The sequence below is a fragment of the Tursiops truncatus genome, chromosome 2 (genome assembly GCF_011762595.2).
Source record: "Tursiops truncatus isolate mTurTru1 chromosome 2, mTurTru1.mat.Y, whole genome shotgun sequence".
Taxonomy (NCBI): domain Eukaryota; kingdom Metazoa; phylum Chordata; class Mammalia; order Artiodactyla; family Delphinidae; genus Tursiops; species Tursiops truncatus.
In genome coordinates this window covers 157159330-157178686 of record NC_047035.1, presented here as the reverse complement: position 1 = coordinate 157178686, position 19357 = coordinate 157159330, and the positions used below count along the sequence as shown (strand labels likewise).

Here is a 19357-nt window from a genome sequence, read left to right as displayed (position 1 = left end):
ACGAGAAGGAATTCTCCTTGGTAGGTGAGAGGTCTGGGTCTTGAGGGTGCTCGTGACTGAGGGGGCTCATGATGGAGGGACAGTCATGGTCCTTCTTAGATGGAACTAGCCATGGGTGGCCTAGACTTGGACACAGCAACAGAGGCAGATGGAGTCTGGGATCAGGTCAGGTGCACAGAAGGGACTAAGGGAAGGAGAATGAGCAAGAGACCAGGAAGAAATGGTTTCCAGGAGCCCATCTAAGAGGGCACTGTGCGTATAGAAGGTCACCTAAAGGGAGCAGTGATGGGGAGCCTTGCACTGTTCTCTGAACCCCCTGTGCGCCTAGCATCAGCCCGTCCTCTTTCTGGTGGGGTTTCAGCTGCCAGATTATAGCAACTAGCTCCGATTCTAGTGGACTTTAATATAGCAACTTTCTGCCCTTCTACCTGTTTATTCCACAAGGAGAGGGACTCCTGAGGCAACAATGCACACAAAGGGACCCACTCCAGGGTGTTCCCACGTCCCTCGGTAAACCAGCCCCCCAATTCTCCACCTGTCCTCTCATCCCTTCCTGTTGTCAGCAGTATTGGGGCATTAGATCTGGCCCCAGGGACAAGAGAGTCTGCTCAGAAGAGGGAGCAGAGGGGAAGCTGTGACAGATGTGACACCGGAAACAGGAATCAGATTCACTGGTGTGCTTTTTATTCCTGGGTGGCTGGATTGTTTCAGAGGATTCTGGCTTCTAGCTCACACCCTAAATGGTCTTTTAGGATGTACAAACACTTCTAGAAGGCTCCTAGGGTGGGGTGACATAGTTCTAAGCAGCCAGAGTTGAGACATAGTCACTGATGGGCCACCGTGACCCCTGTCACCCCATCTATGAGCCTGTGAAGTTGGGTTTGCAAAACACGGGGTGCGTGCTCTCCACAATCTACACCAGTGTTCTCAGCCTTGGCAGCACCTTGAAGCTCCCTGGATGACCGTAACGTTGAGAATCCATGTTCTATACCTTCTCTTGTAGGTGGGCCGGCCCCATTCTCTAGTCTCTCTTCCCTTCGCCCAAGCAGCTTCATTTCCCTAGGCCCAAACTCAAATATCAGAAAAATTAAAACAAGAGTTCTGATGGCTCGCCATGCAACCAAAGGATGACGTTCACAGAACATGATGGGTATAACCTGCCTCAAGAGGTCCTTAGGTTTTTCATGGTTCCTGCTTTATGGAGCCTTCGGGGCTCTGATAGAACTCACCTGAGCTACTTCTGAGGGCCTGATATCCCCAAAGGGCTAGCAGAATCTGAGAAGGAAGTAAGAGCAGGTACAGGAAAGGAAGAAGAAAACTCACAAGGGGAAAGTGAGACCAGGGGTAGAGGCAGGATGAAGGCACCTTCCTGGTGATCTCTGAATGCTGCCACCAGGCAGCCTGGCTGAGGACCTGTGGAAAGACTGTTACTTGACAGACCTTCCCCCTTCTTCGTTTCATTACTAGAACCCCTCAAGTTTTAGCTCCCCAACTAAAGACTACAATTCCCAGCATCCCTTGCAAGAAGGTGTGACCATATGTCTAAGTTCTGTCCGATGGGATGAGAGCAAGTGATGTATGCAATTCTGGTTGGGCACTTACATGGGACCTGTATGCCCATCACTCCTTTTCCCCACCTCTTATTGGCTGAGGGTGGTGGTGTTGAGCTCTTCCTGGCCATGCAGGTATTCAGAGCATTAGTGGGATGGTGAAGTAACAGAGTCAGCTTAGTGCTCTGACAAGAGACCCCAGAGAGCTCTCTCGCCCCTTCTGCCATGTGAACACACAGTGAGAAGATAGCTGTCTATGAAGTGGGCCCTCACCAGACACTGAATCTGCCAGTGCCTTGATCTTGGACTTCCCAGCCGCCAGAACTGTGAGAAATAAATGTCTGTTGTTTAAGCCACCCGGTCTGTAACAGTTTATTATGGCAGTTCAAGTGGGCTAGGACATATGTCTTTCTATAATATGATAATATTTTGCTTCCTTCTCTCTCTGTACCATTAGCCTTTAATGGGAACGCAGCAGATGTAGAAGGGTATTCAAGACTTGCCATCTTCCAGTGTACTGTATTGGGTTACAGGAAGTTTCCAGCATCCAAGAGAAGGGAAGACACTGGCTAGAAAGAGTGGGCCCAGGACATTCACAAGTATTGGAGGCTGGAGACGAGAGTACAGGACCCCATACACAACCCATGCAGAATTTCCCCTCTTCTTCCTGCCTCTTTAAGCCTCAGAGAAATGGAAAGAATCTCGACACTCCATCTTTAAATTAGAGCTCAGGATGAAGAGAAGAAAAGTGATTCCAGAGAGGGTTAAAGGCTGTTAACCAAAATTCACGAGCAGATCACAGTAAACAGAAAGCCTGTACTAAGGTGCCCATATTAACCATAAACAATATTTTGTTAATGGCATAGCAACTATCCTAATAAACTTCAAGGAAGAGATAAAAAATTCAAATGGGCCAAATAACATAAGGAGAGGTGCTCAAGCTCACTAGTAATTAGGAAAATGCAACTTAAAACCATAATGATATATAAGTGTACAATGACTCTTTTGGCAAAAATTTTAAAGTCTGGCAATTCCAAGGGATGGCAATGATATTGAGTAATAGCAATTCTCAAACAAAGCTGCTAGGGTTCTATGTAAATTGATACAAACATTTCAGGAAATTATTTGACATTAGTAACTATAATTGAACATCTGCATATACCATGACCTAACAATTTTCCTCCTGAGGGATGGATAGTTTATCCTTCAGAAATGTGAGTGCATACGTACCAGTACACACGTAAGAGAATACTCATCAACAAAAACTGGAAACCAACCAAAGGCCCATTTACTCTAGAATGGATAAATGCATTACAGTATATTCAGTGGCATCCTGGAAGATGTTTACAACAGTGGGGGAAAGCCCTGGTTTGCAGCATTTGCCAATGTCTGTGACGTAAATACTCCCATTGTGGCCAATTTCAGGCTCCCAGCATGGTTATCAACCAACTCGCAAAATTCCTGAACATTCAACAGTGAGCTCTTGGGAGCCTGTACAAGTTGGTTCCAGCACATTATTGAGTAGATTCATACTTTGGAATACGAGACAGCAGTAAAAATGAATGAACTCTAGCTCCATGCACCAGCATGGATAAATCTCACAAATATAACATCAAGCAAAATAAACAAATCTCAAAAGAATGCATAGAGTATGATTCCATTTATATAAAGTTCAAAACAGGACAAATTAAATCAGAATGTTTAGGGATGTATGCTTAGGTGGTAAAAGTATAAAGAATAGCATGGGAGAGATCACCATAAAAGGGAGGATAAGGTTAACTCTCATGGGGAAGAAGAGATTAAAAATGGGAAAGGACACATGGTGGACTTCGGGGGTGCTGGCAATGTTTTATTTCCTGACCTTGCTGGAGTTACATGGCTATTCTCTAAAAGAATTTGTTAAATTATATGTATAGGTTGTATGCATATTTATGTGTACAGGTTAACATCACGGCTGTGCTAGAGTCTGCTGGTCCTGCCTCCTCATACCAACTTGTGCTATTTCTTCCCAACTTCGCATTCAGTGATGCGTGTTGGTAGCTAGAAATCAGCCATTTCTGATTTCTGGGACTATTTACACCACTGTAACTGGCAAACAAGTCAGGGTTGGTTTTTTTTTTTTTTTTTAAGAACTGATTTAACAGTTCACTACTGGTTAAATATAATAATATATTTAAAAAGTATCTCAAGATTGGTTTATTTAGGCAGATATTTATTTTTCCAAGTCTGAATACCCTCAACAATCTCAAGGCAAAACTGCATTAAAAAATAAAAACTAGGGCTTCCCTGGTGGCGCAGTGGTTGAGAGTCCACCTGCCAATGCAGGGGACACGGGCTCGTGCCCCGGTCCGGGAAGATCCCACATGCCGCAGAGCGGCTGGGCCCGTGAGCCATGGCCACTGAGCCTGCGCGTCCGGAGCCTGTGCTCCGCAATGGGAGAGGCCACAGCAGTGAGAGGCCCGCGTACCGCAAAAATAAATAAATAAATAAAAATAAAAACTAAACATGACAAGATCTCTGCAATGAAAAAAGGCTTCAGAGTTAAAGAGAATGAACTAAGAGAATTATAAAGTGTTTGGGACTGTTAATTACTTGATGTGTAACATCACACTGGTAGTAAAATTAAGGATGCTATCTAAGGACCCGCCATTTTTCCTTAAAGAAAACGTTCTTGATGAATACTCTGCAATATGGTGAAAGATACAGTGGATCAGGAACTTTTTCAGTCTACCATTCAACTTCACTGTCTGAGTAAATATATACTAAAAGTGGCCCCAAATGTTATACTATACCAATTCTTTGACACTATTCTGGGCAGCTCTCCTTGGTAATTACCAGTCATAACTTGTATAGCAGTGAGAAAACACTGTTATTTTCTACATATTTATGTGAGTCTATGTTCTTAAAATTTTTATAAGCCTAATATAGGGTTATATGATATCATTTATTGTTTATTTCAGCTTTCCTGACAGTTAATGAGTTAAAATCTTATTTTATAGTAAAATAAGCCCAGATCTATTACGACGTAGAATAAGAAAAATTTCAGTGGTTTTCAAGGTTAAGTCATAGGTCTTCAGAGAAATTTGGGGCTTGTGAATGGCTTCTTTGGACAATGACTTCAAATCCCTCGGGAGGGTAGGACACGGAAACCCTATAATTGTATTTCAGTGGAAAGGTTTCCACTGTTAGAGAAGGAATCCAATGGGAAAAAATTTTTTAAAGTATTATCATCATTTCAGTTCAAGTATGAATCTGAAAATAACGGATTTGGTTAGACATTAATGTCCTCATGTATAAACCTGCAATGTGGAAACTTAGCGACTGGAAAATACGGTTTTTATTTGATGGGGGAGGGTGTCAGGAGCAGGGGTGGGAGAAGCCCCTGACTTCTTGAATGATTCTGATTCATTTGTTATCATTTAAGACCTAAGCATTGGGACCAGATAACCACTGAATGTAGTTATGTTCCCACTGATTCTGGAGAGGAGTGGTTTACCTTGAGCTGAGTGGGACGGGGATGGAGGAGACTTGGGTGTGGGAAGCTCTTCTGTGGTTGCTGTAGCTGCGACACCGGAATAAGTTTGGAGTCGACAGGTGGAATCTACTACACAGGTGAGTCAGAGTCCTGGGTTTTAGGTCTCTCATCCACGAGCTCTTACTCAACACTTTCCTTTCCTATTCTGCCAGCCTGGCAATCCCACACTGAGCCCAGCTCATGGAGATTGTTCGATTTTATGCTTCCCAGGCCCCACTTCTCTTTGACATTATTGGGCAGGATTTGATTCTTATTCATTGTAACATGAAGTAAAACGAACAGAGCATTCATTCATCCCCAAATTTAATATCCATGTTGCCAATGGTAGTTCTATCCCCAGACTTCATGGGGAAACATGTCACAACCTGTTTTTCAGGAGCCAGAGGAAAAAGAACTTTGAGTTCCGCCCTCAAGCTCTGTCGGAACTAAATCTAAATCATCGTAAGAAGGGGAACCTCCTTCAATTAAGGAACCACTTTTTCTAGAAATCTCCTTTTTGTGCTTACAAGAAAGTACTTCTAAATATAAGACTAGAATTGGTTAGTGACATGCAATTCCACTTGGCTGACATTTCTACTAAATTATTTCCAACACAATGGTGGTATACCATAGTGTGAAGATGTGTTGAAATCGAACCAGAGGCATTATTGCTCCAGACTTTGTGTGTGTGTGTATTTTATTTATTTATTTTGGGCTACGTTGGGTCTTTGTTGCTGCGGGCGGGCTTTTTCTAGTTGTGGTGAGTGGGGGCTACTCTTCGTTGCGGTGTGTGGGCTTCTCATTGCGGTGGATTCTCCTGTTGCGGAGCATGGGCTCTAGGTGTATGGGCTTTAGTAGTTGTGGCACACGAGCTCAGTAGTTGTGGCTCGCAGGCTCTAGAGCGCAGGCTCAGTAGTTGTGACGCACGGGCTTAGCTGCTCTGTGGCGTGTGGGATCTTCCCTGACCGGGGCTCGAATCCGTGTTCCCTGCATTAGCAGGTGGATTCTTAATCACTGTACCACCGGGGAAGCCCCAGACTTAGTTGTGATATTCTAAGCCACAGAAGAGAATTCTTTCAGAACTATTTTCAGTTGAAGGCGGCTTGTGGGAAGAAGAGAGCAGTTTATCAGAATTATTGGTAGACTCTTCCAAAACCAAAATGTACATTCCAATTCAACCCAATATCCCCACCTTCTCAATCAGAATTTCTTAAAGCATGAGATAGGCAATTTTGTTTGAAAATGTTGATTCTGATATGCACTCCCTGATGGAGAGGTGTGTTTAATGGGAATGCTGGTTTATGAGAACTGGGGACGAGGATAATGGAGCCTTCTTCCCCATCTTTCTAGTAACTTAATGCATCCAACAAAGCGCCACACTGGACCCAATGAAAGAAGAGAAGAAAGAATCTCTGCCTTCGAGAAGCTTATGCTCTAGCAGGACAGCCGAGAACTCAAACGCGAGTCCCATGAACAAAAAGGTCACAACACAAAACAGAAGTGGGCAACTCCTAAAGCTCTCCTGTTTCCTCTGGAGCATAATTAACCAGCACCCAAAGGGCCAGAGAATTTTCAGGTGTCAGCTTGGTAAGGTTCCTAAGGCATAGTGCAGTCAGAATGTTGTGGATGAGCCATTCAGACTTCAGAAGTGGGCGTCTTCAACCATAGCAGATTGAAAGGTTTCCCACTTTCACGGCCATAAGGGTGCACAAAGCTGGAGGAAGGATGCGCCCAGCAAAGGCAGCACTGGCCCTCTGGCCCCCGCCCTAAGTGACACACTAAAGACCTTGCTACCATGTGATCCAGCAATCCCACTCCTGAGCATGTATCCAGAGAAAACCATACTTTGAAAATATATATGCACCCCACTGTTCATTGCAGCACTATTTACAATAGCCAAGACATGGAAGCAGCGTAAATGTTCACTGACAGATAAATGGATAAAGAATATGTGAGATATATACATATATATATGTATATATATATACACACACACACACAATGGAATATTACTCAGCCATAAAAAAAGAATGAAATAATGACATTTGCAGCAACATGGATGGACCTAGAGATTATCATACTAAGTGAAGTAAGTTAGACAGAGAAAGGCAAATATCATATAATATGACTTATTTGTGGAATCTAATAAATGATACAAATGAACTTGTTTACAAAGCGGAAACGCTCACAGACTTAGAAAACAAACTTATGGTTACCAAAGGGGAAGAGTGGGCAGAAGGGATAAGTTAGGAGTTGGGATTAACATATACACACTACTATATATAAAACAGGTAATCAACAAGGACTTACTGTATAGCACAGGGAATTCTATTCAGTACTCTGTAATAACCTATATGGGAAAAGAATCTGAAAAAGAATAGATACATGTATATGTATAACTGAATCATTTTGCTGTACACCTGAAACTAACACAACATTGTAAATCAACTATACTCCAATATAAAATAAAAATTAAAAAAAAAAGACCTTGGTCTCTTCTTGATGCAGGAGACCTTCTGGATGGCAGAGAGCTAGCAAGGTATGCATGCTCTCCTGCTAGAACGACTGAGCAACTGTGAAGTTCATTTAGAGACCCTCAGAGAGTCGTCCACTCTTTCTGACCTCACAGCCATCCCAACTAATTCAGACCCTCTTTTCCTTAGGCAGCGGATGCTCACATTTGGGACGAGCAAGAAGTGAAGATGAGGTACATATATACAATGGAATATTACTCAGCCATAGAAAGGAACGAAATAATGCCATTTGCAGCGACATGGATGGACCTAGAGATTGTCATACAGAGTGAAGTAAGTCAGAAAGAGAGAGACAAATATCGTATAATATCGCTTATATGTGGAATCTAGAAAAATGGTACAGATAAACTTATTTGCAAAGTAGAAACAGAATCACAGACTCTAGAAAACAAACTTACGGTTACCAAGGGGGGAAGGCGGGATGGGACGAATTGGGAGATTGGGATTGACATATATACACTACTATATATAAAATAGATAACTAATGAAAACCTACTGTATAGCACAGGGAACTCTACTCAATGCTCTGTGATGATCTAAATGGGAAGGGAACCTAAAAAAGAGTGGCTATATGTATAACTGATTCACTTTACTGTACAGCAGAAACTAATACAACACTGTAAAGCAACTATACTCCAATAAAAATTAATAAAAAAAAGAAGAGCATTTCCTCTTTGCATGGAGTAGATGTATGCTTGCTCAAAATACTTTCCCTTGGAAAACCACTCATACCCCAGTCTATCGTAATGCTGATCGGTCCCTGTGATTTGGAGTGGGAATGACCACCCCTCTAGCCCCAGGGGTGGCCATGGATAAACACAACAGCAAACCCACTACTCAACTTTCTTGGCCACAGTGGTTACGGGGTAGATGTGTGGCTCGAGCCACAAACATCAGCCTTGCCTGTTTCTACAGCGCTCGGGAGAGACTTTCTCTTGCACTGGGATCACAAGCTGTTAGGACTATGCGAGGCCAGAGCCCCCAAGGGCCTTATTTCCCTCTACTTAGGAAGACCTGGATGGAGAAAAGAAGAGCTAAGAAGTACAAAGAGAGCTCCCTGGACACATCTAAGTACAGCCCCAACACATGCACTCTTCAGTTACCTAACCCATTAATTTAGTTTTTTGCTTGAATTAGTTTGAGTTGGGTTTTTGTCATCTGTAATAAAAAGAATTCCATTTATCTATTACATTCTTCCAATTTATAAAATAAAGATACAGGATGCCCACTTGAATTTGAATAATTTCTTAGTATAAGTATATCCCGGATATTGCATAGGGTATACTTACACTAAGAAAATTCAGTGTTTTCTGAAATTCAGATTTCACTGGGCATACTGTATCTTACCTGATATATAACGTGTGTCAAAAGGGTTTTTAAATCCTTTACTCAAAAGGGAGGAGACTGGTCACCTGGTGGATTTACCCTTAAAGAACATGGAGAGAAAATAAGGAAGGTTTCCACAGAAGCATCCAGATTTAATCTTTCTTCTCCAAGTCACCCCTGCTTTGGACTAAGCGGATGAGGGCAGTTCCAGCGTCAGACTATTTAATCCTCATCAGATCCAGAAATGCTTCAGCTGGGCCAGTAAAGTCCCCTTTCCCCAATACTTGAATCATCTGAGGGAGCTTTAAACATTTCCACTGCAGAGGTCACACCCCAGACCAATTACATCAGAATCAGCAAGACTCGCACAGGCGATTTCAATGTACCGCCACGTCCGAGAACCACTGAGCCGGGTCCTTAAGAAATTCAACCAAACTGTAGGAGTTCAAACAAGAAATGAGGAAGTTCATCCTGAAGTGTCCCCACCCTTCCAGCCCCCAGCGACCCCCAGGAATGAACAAATCACCGCAGGTGGGAATCAGCCAACGTGGTAGCCTGAAGGCTCAGACACCGTGGAGCCTTCATTCCAGGCTTGCCCACGCCGGGCCATGTGCCAGCAGGTGTTTGGGCCACAGGAAAGCAGATAGGGCGGCCCAGCCTTGCTCACAATCAGCTCCAGAATAAACAAAGCGCCTGACATAGAGTTTCATGCCTCGCTCACTCAGTGAGCGAGTGTTCCCCGAGGGGGAGGGAGCAGAGGGGCAGGCAGGGTGGTGGGTGGAGGTGCCCTAGATGAGTATCCGTGATAAACCGACAACAGCCTCCCTTTCCTGCCCTCCCCGTGTGCAGACAAGCCACCCCTCACATCGAGATCCGCCAGAGGGCGTCCCCTGGGCTCCAGGTCCTAAGCCATGACTTTCTATTCCTGTACCTCATTCTCAGAGGAGCAGACCTACCTCAGAGCCTCAAAATCATCAACAAGGCACCCGGGGAGGGGGCTCCTCGCTCACCTCCGAATCTGCGCAGCCATTCTTCAGCTGCCAACCCAGTCTCTGCCCATCATACCCCTCCACCTTTGAGGGAACCCTGTCTATTAAGAGTTTGGTAGGGTGGTTTTAGGTTTACAGCAAAAATGAGGGGAACGTACAGAGATTTCCTATATGCTCCCTGCCCCCAGACATGCCTCGCCTCCCCCAATATCGACATCCCCCGCCAGAGTGGAACAACTGTTACAACTTCTGGACCCGAAGCCCACAGTCTACATTGGGGTTCACTCTTGGTGTTGTACGTTCTATGGGTTTGGACAATATATAATGACATGTATCCATCCTGATAGTATCATACAGAGTAGTTTCACTGCCCTAAAAATCCTCTGTGCTCCACCCTTTCATCCTTCCCTCCAGGCTAACCCCTGGCAAACACTGCCTAAGCATGTCTATCGTTGATTAGGTCCTCAGAGCTCCTGGCGTTCTCCTAGGCATCCTGAATGCATCAGAGACACACAATTGGCCAACTGAAAGGAAACATCTGGAACTGTCTGATTAAATTGACTCGGAACATTGCGCCTTCCAGCTGTTATGAATACCGCTAGAGGGCCAGGCTCCGTGAAAATTGAATCCTGGGTAAACATCCATCCTAGTGGTGGGATGACCCTAAGACGACACGGAGGTGACACCAGACGAGGTCTAGGGCAGGCTAGTGACTTGTGTCCCCAGTGGCTCCAGGTGTGTTCTGGCCACTTCCCAGAAGCCATTGCTGCACTGACATGCTAGGCTGGGATGCTCAGTTCTGAACCAATACCTTTTCAAGTTTAAAAATCCCTCAGCCTGGGCGCAGAGGGAAGAGAAACAAAGGGGATAAGGCAGTAGAAGAAGGTTTTGAACTCTATTCCAGTTGGGCTTCAAGGTAAATATGGCAAAGCTCTACCTTCTGATGGCTCCCACGAGCCAGTGTGACAGTGGTGCCTGATGAGAGAGCCCTAAGACGAGGCTCCTCCTGCCTGTCCTCTGCAAGCAGGGAAGCAGAGCTAGCGTCCGGGCAGTTTCTAAGAGGAGCCTGAGCCTACCAGGCTAATAAACGACCAGAGGCAGAGCAGCGCGGCCAAAGGGAAAATGAACCGGCACAGCTGAGACAGCCAGCGCCCAAATACGCGGGCTCCAGGTGGAAGGACCCAAGGTGAGCGGCGTGGCGGGACCACGTGTATTCACCCAGACGTGTAACTGGCAGAGAGGCTGACCTGCTAGTTCCATTTACTAAAGCAGAAATTTGGCGATTCATGAACTCGTCCAATATTTATTTAGTGCTGACCGGTGTCCTGGGGATGAGAAGGTGAGCAAACTAGTCCTGACCTTTGCTCTCAATCATTCAGATCCACCCTCCACTATCGCCATTTGTAACACAATAGCCAGGGGTCGGTAAGGGGAAGCAGGAGGCTCCGGCAGCTCATCCTAAATGGGGAAATCAGCCTTGTAGCCTCCTAAGACGATTCACTGGAAAGTCAGCTCCAAGTGTGAATCTCTGAGCAGATGCCTTTAAGAGCATCACAAGCTAATTCACAGTTACTTTAGGAAACTTTTGAAGAAAACCCGTCTCATTTCCTCTTGGAAAAACAGGGTTGCACACATTTACCTGGGGGGTTGGGGTACTTGCTTTTGCTTCAGCAAAGTCTAACAGCTTCTCTTGCTGCTGAGGAGGGGAGACCCAGCCAGAAAGCGGATGAATCTTTTATCTCCTCTCTTTGAAAGACTACAGCAGTTTCTTGCCACTTCACAGTAGTGTGCGGGCCAGGGTATTGCCTTAAAATCACAGAGGGTAGCTTCCTTCAGAAAAGGAGAGGCCGGGGAAGAGCCACAGTGGTCCCGACAGGAAGAAATGGCTGCCCCTGGGGCTCCTGGTCTTACCTTCGAGGTGTGGGTGATGGAACCAGTCCTGCCCAGCACGTGAGAGCTGGCTTATTCCCACTGGAGCTGCATCCCTGGTGCCTCAGGTCACAGGGGGACTTTCTACGAAGAGCTACCCTGGAAGGGTTTTGTGCAGACAGCTGGAGCAGAGATGCAGCCCCACTTCCTCTGTCTTTAGCGCCATCTTTGGCTGCTCAGCTGCTGCCTCTTCCCCTAAAGAGCATCCTGTCTCCTGCTGGGGATCCCTCCCGCCAGCAGGGGACGCTGCGGTGCCCACCTGCAGGGCTCTTCCTTGCTTGACTGCTGCATCCGCTCCTTGGAGGGGGATGAGAATTGGATTTAAAGAAGTTTGACCCAAAGGTGCCGCCTGATTGGGCTGGAAGTAATACTGAGGTGTGGTTAGTTGGTTGGGCAGTCAACCTCCTGATAATTAGTTACTACCTTAGTTAGTTACTACCTGTAGCTTCTGAGCTTTACATATAGCTCAACAATGCCGGCCTCTGTTGGATTCCACGACTGTTGGCTGCTGCCAGCTAACTGAGAAAGGCTCAGGAAAGACTGGACTCCCCTGTTGAAGACCCAGAGATGGTAGGGTCTCATTACTAAGGGTGTGGTCTTGGACCAGCAGCACCTGTGCCTCTTGGGAACTTGTTAGCAATTTAGAATCTCAGGGCCCATCCCAGGCCTATTGAATTGTAATCTGCACTTTAAGGGTATGCCCAGGTGTTTCATATGACCAGTTAACTTAAAGAACCCCTGCAGGAGGGGACACCCTAGCATCTCAGACCACGGATGGTTCTCTTTCAGTGCAAGCATTTTAGCTGTATCCCTCTCTACTGTACCTTGTTTTTTGCTCCACAAGGTCACAAGTGCCACTCAGCACACTGATTGGAACTAGGATAGGACTTATAATTTCACAATGCCTGCTTTACCACAAGGCCCTTTGGTTAGTGTAAGGTTTGTCACATGTAATAGGCTTGGATTTTTAAGACTATCACTAAGAGGTCTGGATGTTTATTCCCAAGTGCTTTTCCTCCCTCTAGGGGAGTGTTTTCATGGGGGCTTGGCTGTGGTCGAGGACTGCAGTTGCAAGGTTGCCTAATTCCTTGCCTGTCGACTGATGAGATATGTCTCCTACATGTATTTACTATTGCTCAACAGACATAGATGCCACTTGAAATAATAAAATACAAATCCAGTTTTTACAGCTTTGTTGAGGTATAATTGGTTTACAAAGAACCGCACATATTTAGTGTGTACAATTTGATGAGTTTGGACATATGCAAAACAACCGTGATGCCATCACTACAATCAAGGCAATAGAGAGATCCGGTACCTCCCAGGGTTTCCTTATGACCTTTTGGTTTTGTTCGTTTTGGTTTTGGTTTGGTAAGAACACTTACTATGAGATCTACTCTCTTACCAAATTGTGACATGCACAAGATTGTATTGTAAACTATAGGCATGATGTGCATGGCAGATCTCTAGGTAGAATATATTCATCCAGCATAACTGAAACTTTATACACACTGAATAACAACTCTCCATTTCCCAGACTCGCAAGCCCCTGGAAACCACTGTCTCTTCTATGATTTTGACTATTTTAGATACCCTATACAAGTAGAATCAAACAGTATTTTTCCTTCTGAGACGGGCTTATTTCACTTAACATAATGTCCTTCTGGTTCATCCATGTTGTCACAATGGCATGACTTCCTTCTTTTCTAAGGCTGAATGATATTCCATTGAATGTAATACCACTTTTTTTTTTTTGCAAATTCATTTTTAAAACCTATTTGCACTATCTTTTCTTAGTCAATTCTACTTGCTAGTGTGCTGAGGTTCATGAAACTGGGCCACATTGTTTGGGGACCATTGCTCTAGTGGTCTGAAGCCCCAAGCTCCCTGGAGTGTCTTAATCAAAAGAAAGACATTAGTACCTATTTCCTTTCAGCTGTGAGTTTTCAAAAAATTTAAGTTTTTTTTAAAGAGTTAAATATAAACATTGACCTATTGTTCTACCAAAAAATAGGGTCTTTGGGGGAACTGTTCGTACCTGGATTATGGTTATATATTTGTGTAACATGATTTAGTGGGGTACAGGGTCTTTGGCAGGAAGGGTAACAAATCTGACGCCATGTTGGATCTGTTTCTTTCACTTTAATCTCTGTATTCTATTGCTTTTGCTACAAGGTCATCACTAAAGGGATGTTGCCTTTAGCTTAAAGTATACACAATGGCCCATCTCCAGGAACCCTGCCTCCCATGCCTGAGCTTAACTAAAATACCTTTGTTTAGCTTCCAGGAAACATACTGACCTGGCCCACCTGCCGGTGGCTGAAGGAAAGAAGAAATTAACACTTCCCCTCCAGTGCATGGCCGAAACCAGGAAATATCTGCAACAACTTAAGGCCTTTTTAACTTTACCTCCCCACCTCCCCACTTTGCTCTATAAAAGAAACTAGCATCCAAACCCAGGCGAGAACGTTCTTTGGGACACTAGTCCACCATCTTGGTCTGCTGGCTTTTGAAATAAAGTCGCTGTTCCTTGCCCCCACAACTTGTCTCTCAGTTTATTGGCCTGTCATGTGGCGAGCAGCACAAGGTTGGGCTCAGTAACATGGTAACACCACCTTCAGTCTTGTAAGTTTCCAATTTAGATTTGGTCAAGTCCTCAATTACAAGCCCTCCAACAATAGATGTCTTCCATTTAGATCTACATATTTTTGCCTTGCAACTTTTTCAGTTACAACAGATCTTAGAGACCAAGAATTTAGACAAACTAGACTTGGAATTGGACTTTCAAATTGCTGTATTACAAAAACAAAAAACCTACTAAATTACATTAATGTGACAAAGATAATGTGTTCGGCTGACAAGAGTTTGTCTTGATCTTGTTCTTTTAATTTTCTTCCCCTGTGTATATTTTATATGTTCATCTGTAGGTATAATATTACATGCCTATAATTTCCAAATATATATTCATATATTAGGAATGCTTGCATGCTCAAAAACATTTATCAAAAGGGTACAGAATCAAAACTGTTTGGAGATCAGTGAACTAGATTAATGATCTCTTGCTGTCTTTTGTCAACAGATGGGTCAGAAAAGTCCTTTTATTGCCATTCTTTAAAGCCAGAATCATGCTACCACATTCTCTAGGCCTGAGTCATCCTTGTTAACATTCATATTTGAGCTTGTTCATTTAACACCAGACTTGGAAAGAACTGACAGGAAGTGTGGGTTTCAAAACCATTATAACAATTCTAACTCACGCTCTTTCTTGCCTCTGGGCTGGGCTCCAAAGCTAGAAGAGCCCGAAATTCACAGATTCAACTGAGACTCTTTCCCATGTTTCTCAGGAAGCAAAAAGGGTAAGCTGGACATGGCAACACCCTTTTCTAGGCAAAGAGCAAAACCCAAAGAGAGGCGTTGGCCCCCAGCACAATTATAACACGGGGATTCAGTGATGTATGGGTGTCAGAGGGTTCTAGAGCTGGAAGCTACCTTGGGTACCCATCATGGTGTAAGTGAAGACAGAAGGCAAAGGTCAGAATGATTCACCCAAGATTACACAGGTCGTTAAGAGGCACATCCAGGACCATGACCAAGTCTTTGGATTCCATCTGGGCTCTTGGACTCTATAATATCCCCTCAGGGTTGATGTGGGATGGGGGGATGCCAGGAGGAACATGGAGAATTGTTGCCCTCTGATGAGACATGGCCAGATAATGTCTGGCGTTCGGCGATCTCAGTCAGTGTTTTAACAGCCATCTCCCAGGCATGTGGCTCAGCACACCTGTGTGGGGTCCATCGTGAGAGGACCGTGGGGGGCTCCCACTGGGAAAGGTCCCTCTGCACAGCCCTGCCCCTGGAGAGGAGAAAGCTTACCTGCTGCTTCTTCAACACTGGATGATGGACTCACAGCTCCAGCTCTTCTGACCATGCCTCCACCTCCAACACACACTGAGCGGCGGAGGAGAAATGGGGGGGGGGGGTGGAACCTTGAGGAGGGCAGAGGTCTGCGGTGTGTCACTCACGGCTGTATCCTCAGTGCTAGGACGTGCCTGGCACACAGGAGGCACTCGGGAAATTTTTGTTGAGTGAAAAAGGCCTCACCCGAGAGGGTGGGACAGGACAAGTGAGAGGACTGAGTTTTCAGCCCTGACCATGCTGGGCTTGTGGGTGGCCACAGAGGTGAGAGCTGGGAGTCCAGCCTGGAGACTAGGTCAGGAAGGACCCAAGAGACATCCCAGTCAGCCTCCCTCTCTTACACTTTGACCTGGTCGTGTTATACCGCCTGCCAGCCCAGGAGACCCCTCAGGCCCAACTGTGCCCCTTACACAACTCACGTCCTCCCTCTAAGTCTCAGTTCTCTCGTGTACGAGGCAGAGATCAGGACCATTCCCACTCCCCTCACAGGCTATTGCGAGGACTGAATGGTAATTCACCGTCAAGTGCTTCAGTCACCGTGAACCCCTCTGCACATGCGCGTTGGCGTTAGAGAGAAGGGACCGCTGGTGGATTTTGCCCCAGAGTACGTTCCTGCTTATCTTCAGGTGAAGCGGAGACACTTGAACTGGTCCAGAGGAAGAGCCCTTTCCAGCCAGTCTCTGTGCCCAGGTTTAACCTCAGTCATGAGGACCAGCCGCTGTGGGCATGGCTTCATTTCCCACCTCCACAGGAAGCATCAGAACTCCTGAGCTCTTTAAGAAGGACCACGTTGACACCGACTGGTAGATGGGGTGCACCTGTGGATTTGAGGCATTTGGCCAAAGCTTACTTTTTTTCTCTGAAGAGTTAAAAACGTCTCCTCAGGACACAGGAAATGCTGTGTCTTGAAGCTTGCAGCTTTCCCAGGGCAGTTTGCTAATGCTTCGGTATTTTGTGCTGCATTCTTACAGCAAATAGAAGATTTTAAAGACATGCATGTCATTTTGAGAACATCTTGGTTCTTTCCAGCATCCAGGGGCTCTCTACCCACACTGCCTCTCCCTCAGCATGTGGACTTGGGTCATGAATCACAGTCTAGCCTCACCCTCTCTCTCCAGTCAGCAAGGGTGGCTGAGTGGTCCCGAGTGTGCTGACAGAGGGACAATGCTGTGGGGTGCCCCCTGTGGTCCCCACGTCCCGGTAGTCACGGCTACGGGTAGTCCTCACTTCTAATGAATAGAATACGGCAGGAGCAGTGGGGCACCATTTCCAAGATTAGGTTACAAACAGATTGTGGTTTCCATGCTGGGTACTTTCGTGTTGTCTCTCTGCCTGTCTCTCCCTCTAGCACCACTCACATTGTCAGCAGTCCTAGAAGAGGCCCACCGGTATGACCAGGAATAAAGCCTTCAGTCCATGAGCGCACCTTTTCCCCAGCGATCCTGGTGCAGTTGGCCTGGACATCAGCATTTCTGAAATGTTCCCCAGGTGATTCGAATGTGCAGGCAGGCGTGGCACAAGCTGCTTAGGGTCCCTGGGATCCCTAAGGGTCCCTGCTTAGGGTCCCTGCTTAGGGTCCCTGCTTAGGGTCCCAGGGATCCGCGGCAGTGGCACCGCCTGGGAGCTTGTTAGAAACACAGCAGCTCTGGCCTCACCACGGACCTGCTGACTCAGAATCTGCATTTTAGCAAGATCCCCGGGAGAAGGAGTGAGAAGCCCTGGGATGCAGCTATTGGAGCAGTGGCAGCCTGGGGACTGTTTGCCGGGAGCACAGCTGAGGGAGCAGGGCTCCCCTTTAGGGCAGTCTGACTTACCTGAGCCAGAAGTGATGCGAAGTCCTCCCCAGTCACGGTGCCCTTGAGACATTCCTTCTCTGTAGGGATTACCATCCAGATACGAGACAATTTGTTTAAAAGACTCACCCCGGAGTAAGCTTTCTCTCCTCCCCCAGGGGTGCCCTGTGACAAGCACCTTGTGCTAGGTGGGTACAAAAGCCAGCTGCTTTCCATGTTCTTGCTGGGGAACCGCTGGCCCTCGTTAGAGGGGTCGGTCATGACGCCCTTCTGCATGATTACAGCCAGGTTGGCTGGTGGTGCAGCAACCCGTGTGTTTTTCTCCACGAGCTGATGTAAAACAGCCTGACTCAGCAAGGCCCACAGAAATGAATCCTGATGCCCTCAAGACAAATATCATGCAAAGCTAAAACAATGTTATAGGGAGGGGGAAGAAGTGGCCTGAGATGTAGGGAAGAGAAAAAGGGTTCATAAGTTGACCAAGAACTGCGTTTTTCTGGCCCACTAAGTCTTTCTGGACAGAGTCCGTGCTTGCTGGTGGAAACATATTAGGAAGATGAGCTCATGATAAACACAGTTCCTCCCGGGAGAGGCTGGAAGAGAACCAGAGATCTGAGACACTGTCTTGAAAATAAATCAGAGGTTTTGAAGGCGATCTGGAGAAGAGTAGATGACAAGGAAGCCTGCGTGTCAGGGATGAAACTCCGTGTGTATGAACAGAACTTTCCAGAGATATTAATCAGAGAAAGAGAAGAGACTAATCTAAAACGAAACACAAAACAAAAACCTGGCAGTGTTAGGACTACTGTCTGCATCTCTGATTCCAGATCAAATCCAGCTTCTGTGCCATTCCTCCTGAGACATGGAATAACAGAACAGCAGAAAACACATGGGCTGATAACACAGTAATGTCTGGGTTCTCTCTGCCATTCTTCATTTATTGAACTATGTGTAAGGCTAGGCCGAGCTGCTAAGAGAAATTTCTCTTGGAGATGAAGAATGGAGCTTAGGAATAGTGATGTCCCAAAATGTTAACTGATTTGATTGTGTCATTCAACTCAGTAATGATCAGGGGCCCCTAGTTACTTACTAAGTAAATGAAATCCAGATGATGTAGTTTGGAATTCATAAAATTCAAAACTACATAAAATTACGAGAGGTAATGCAGCGGGATGACCTTTGGTGTTGGTCCAGCTGAGTTTGAAACTCTGCTGCCAGTGGGTAAATCACTGAATCTTCCTGAACCCATTTAGGCAATAAGGGCACCTTCCTTGTTGAGCTAATGGTTAAATGAAACATTGAATGGAATTCACTTAGCACAGTACCTAGGACACAGCAAACGGCTAATCCATGACATGATTAGTAGCAGTAGTTGTCGTTGCTGACAATAATAAGGCTATGGTTCTTTTCTGGGTGGACAGTTATCTATGCAGGAAGGCTTCTGTTTAATTCTTGGCTCCCTGAATGTGTTACGGCCAATGATAGATAATCCCAAGAGAACGGGCCAGACCAAAATTTATCTGAAAAATATAAGAAACGTGGGGTGAATTTCAATGCCTGTTGAACTTTGTTTGAGCCCCAGGGAGGTTCGGTGAATGTCTGAAGGATAGAGGTGCTGGCCTGGTCACTGTGACTGGAGCTCAGTCAAAAGTTCAGGTTTGACCTTAACATTTCAACTCTAAGCCCCTGATAAACCCCAGCTTTCTATTAGGAGCAGTTTTACACTTCTGTGCATCTGCTTTGGCTACATTTTCGGCCACAGTGGGGGAGACCTCTCTTTAATGACTCCACAAATAGTTTTCAGAAG

At 45.6% G+C, this 19357-nt stretch overlaps 1 long non-coding RNA gene across 5 annotated transcripts in view; it reads right to left on the bottom strand.

Moving 5' to 3' along the window:
• Positions 1 to 17896, bottom strand: part of LOC117311161 (uncharacterized) — a 72978-nt gene extending 55082 nt beyond the window's left edge. Inside the window, exons 1-3 of one of the 5 annotated variants that reach the window (XR_012330382.1) lie at positions 17729 to 17896; positions 17572 to 17630; positions 15716 to 16575 (exon numbers count right to left, since the gene is read on the bottom strand). This is a non-coding gene — a long non-coding RNA (uncharacterized lncRNA). Of the gene's footprint in view, positions 1 to 15715; positions 16576 to 17571 lie in introns of all 5 variants that reach the window. The other 4 variants (XR_004525370.2, XR_012330381.1, XR_012330384.1 and 1 more) reach the window with 4 other exon arrangements.
• Positions 17897 to 19357: the final 1461 nt, after the last annotated feature.